This window comes from Phaethon aethereus (genome assembly GCF_964289735.1).
Source record: "Phaethon aethereus genome assembly, chromosome: 12".
Lineage (NCBI taxonomy): Eukaryota > Metazoa > Chordata > Aves > Phaethontiformes > Phaethontidae > Phaethon > Phaethon aethereus.
The window spans coordinates 844,864-848,663 of NC_138588.1; positions in this window are offsets into that span (position 1 = coordinate 844,864).

Here is a 3,800-nt window from a genome sequence, read left to right on the forward strand (position 1 = left end):
GGCTGGAATTAAGCAGGAAATGTGGATGAGAAGAGATCTTCACTGAGGAACTTGAAGTGCTGCAAAACTGAACCATTTCTACTTCAGCGTTTCTTACTTTACAGGAAGCTGATCATTGCAAGTGACGAGTATACTCAAAGTCAGCACAGTAACAGAAGGAAACAGTTCTGTACATATGTACATAGTTGTACTATTGCAGATTGTATTAAAACTACATTTTTGTTGTTACATTGAGCCAATTAGACTGTACCTTATCTGTAATAATCTTTACATTTAAAACCAATATTATAAATACGGGCTGAACTGTTTCTGCAATTTAGAAAACTTTGTAAACTGGAGAACTTGTACAGTTTGTATCTCATGTAACAAATACACTGTGGAAACAATGTACAGCCAAAGGACTCCTTTTCTACAGTAATACCTGTATGAGCAAAACTACTCCTGCTTTTCTCACGAGTGCTATGTTTTTGTATTTTGCAGGTGAGCTATCAGTTGAGAATGAAAACTGAACACTTAAAAAAATTGCTCTTAATGTAACTGAGGAAAGGCTGTGATGTGACAGTCTTTGGAAGCAAGTACCATTTTAGTTCTCATATAGTGACCAAATCTCGTAGCTAAAGCTGGAGATCGGCAATATTAGAATTTTAATAATTTGATACATCTTGAAAAAGTTGTGTAACTAATAGCTTATTTTAAAAGGTAATATAAGTAATTCAGCACAGCCTGTAGGAAATCTTTGTGTATGTGTTAAAGAGAGCAAATGTGTTAGTGAGAAAGAGAAGTCTACATCAGCGTTGTAGGAACCTTAATGGAAGGAACAACCCTCACCCTCAGTAAATATGTTATATGCACCGTTTTGCTGTCTCGAGCATCCATCCTGTGTCGCAGTCACTTGAGTTAATTTACAATTTAATACTTCAATACAGATCTCTCAACATCTGCCATGTTCCACGTTTTGATTTTCTATATCGGAAGGTTTGTAAGTTAGATACTTTTTGTATTCTGTGTTTAAGCACTTTCTGAATTTTATGGAAATTACTCTGTTGATCTACAGTAGTGAAAATTAAGGTTATTAACCCAACCTGCTTCTCCAAAAGGGCTACTGTGAAAAGAAATTGTAGGGCCTATGACATGGGTGATTGATTGTACTTTATCTCTGTACTCAGGTTCCAATTTGAAGTAACAGTTAAGGTTTGCTTGATGCCAATTCAGTGAGCCTTTTAAATACATTTCAGCAGTCATACAACTTGGGTTTGTGTTTTTTGGTTTGTTTGTTTTTTTTTCTACAGGCATCTTCTACCAATCAGTCTTAAATGTACAAGTAATAAAAATTTCAGATCCTAGCATTGCAGCTCCAGGGTTTTATTTTTTGGTTTTGTTTAAGGCTTGAGCTCTTCATTCCATAGTTCTGGGAGGCAGATGGGGGAATAGCCCTTTGCATGGTGTGATGTACTTTCAGTTGAAAATAAAACGCTGAACCTGCTCAGAATTAGGTACCATACTAATACCACACAATACGTATAAACTTAGCATTCTTCAGTAAGTACTGTATTTAGGCACTACAGTTTTTCTGTTTGTCTTAAAACGTAATTTCACCCTGAATTAGGTGTTAACTTGATTCTTCTAATGAAAGCAACAGTTATGGGTTCTAATAAATTAAGTTGTTTAAAGTATGTGAGGCTTCTGGCTATTTTTTTTCTCCTTTTGACTACTTAAAACTGGATTAACTGAGGGCTTCCCAGAGGTTGGGGTATTCTGACACCTCCTCAGCAGTGGTTACAGCTGTTTGGGGCAGCGATGGAGGCGAGGAGCTCGCTGGGTGCCTCACACTTGCCTGTGTCACCTGCAGGGCAGTGCCAGCAGGTGCCAAAAGTCTCCTTCGGCTCCAGTACCAACATGGGCAGGGAATTTTGAGCTGCTTTTACGGGTATGTAAGAATAACTTGGCCACGTTGTTAAAGTCTTCCCTTAAGTCTGTCAATGTGTAACCTCTGGCACGGTACAACAGCTGCTTTGGCCAGTCCTGTGAGCCGTGGCTCCGGCGGTGCACGTCTTAGCCCCGCTGCTTTCCACCCCTTGAAGCCTGAGGGACTTGTAGTCAAACGACCAAGTTACTGAGAAGTTTACAACAAATGAGCTGCCCCTTGAGAAACGCCTACTCAGAGGTCAGTAACTTTCTGTTGTTACGAAATAAATTAGGCTGGCTTAGGGCGAGGAATGCGTGCCACAGGCAGGTGCTGCTGTTCACACCCAGCTCAGTTTTCGATAGATCTCGTGGCCGTACCCTGACTCAGCTGGTGTTACCATTCTTTCCCAGTTACGTGATGGGGAGATTGATTAAATTTTAGTTCAGCTTCTCGTCCCTAGAAGATTAAACGATTTCATGTTATTTCTTTGAATCTGTACAAGTGTGATGCTTTTGAAAACAGACCAAAAAAACGGTCTTCTCCATCAAAAGCAGAATGCTCTGTTAGTGCTCAGGGACCACTTTTGTATATTTACCATCTAAGTGAGATGGTCAATGACGTGAAAGATTCCTTAATGTGTTTCTGTTCACTCTGCTTTTCCCTGTAACCTGGTTACTTCTGTATGTGATACAGAATGATGTTATCTGGCATTTCTAGACAAAATCATTAGGTAACTGATGTTGGGAAATAGGTGAATTTTACAATTAATAATCTTGCTATAACTGTTATGTACATAATCAATTTTGTACTATGTAAAACTTCTCTTCTATGCCTCAGGCTGTCTCTTCATATGTAGAACGGTCCCGTGTTAAGATTCTCTGGGTCTAGCGATAGCAAAAACTACACATCATCCACCCTCGCTTTCAGTGCCTTTAACTGCCACGTTGGTTACCTCACTGCTCTGGAAGGGGCCACAGAAAGCTCATGAAACACCCGCCGTGCCGTCGCCTGCGCACAGTTTGAGCAAGGCTTAGTTAGTTCACGAGGTGGCACCAACTCTACGTCTGCAGCAAGTGACCTGGCACGTGACCGCGGTGACAAAGTACTCTGCATCTGCCTTCCCTGGAAAGAGCCCTCGGTCTGCGCCCACCTCCCAGCTTAAAATCGGTTAGGCAAGGTAAGAAGAACGCATGTTTTTCATGCTCTTTGAAGATGGCAAAATGGCAAGATACCAGCCCGGATGGACACTTGCTCTCAACCAGTAGGCTTGCGTCTTGTGGTTTTCTACTCTATTCCTTGAGAAAGTGATACTCACAGTTTTATGGCTGATTTCATAATCGGCCAAGGGAGGGAGAAATACAGTTACGGAGGAGAGACACAAGCCTTGGAAGAAAATGTCACCTCTGGTTTGGTTGTGTCCGCTCGGCAGGGCGAGCGGCGCTGCTGCTGCTGCACCCACAGCGCTCAATGGAGCTGACAACAGGCAAATGCTCCCAGTTCCCTTTTGCTATTCGAAAAGCGCTAGGAGACTCGGGCAGCAAACCCTACGCACGGACTTGGGCTTGTTTTGCCTCTGTATTTTGGGAAAACATTTGGCTTAAGTATAGCCTGTATAGAAACACAGTTTGATCTTAGCGGGTATCCTTTTAAGGAATCTAATTTAGGTCACTAAACACTTCACCCTTCATTATTTAGTGATTCAATGTTTAAAGAATTTTATTTCTAAGGGGAATTGTTCTGTCAAACAAATTCCACTTCAGTAAAAAAAAAAAAAGAGAGAGTCTATGTTCTTTTGGGAAACTGCCAATGTTTTTAGAGCAATGCTCCTTGCTTTTTTTCCATTTGATTTGTTTGTAGGTGCTTTGTTTGCTGAGCCATCTCCCCTCTCACACAC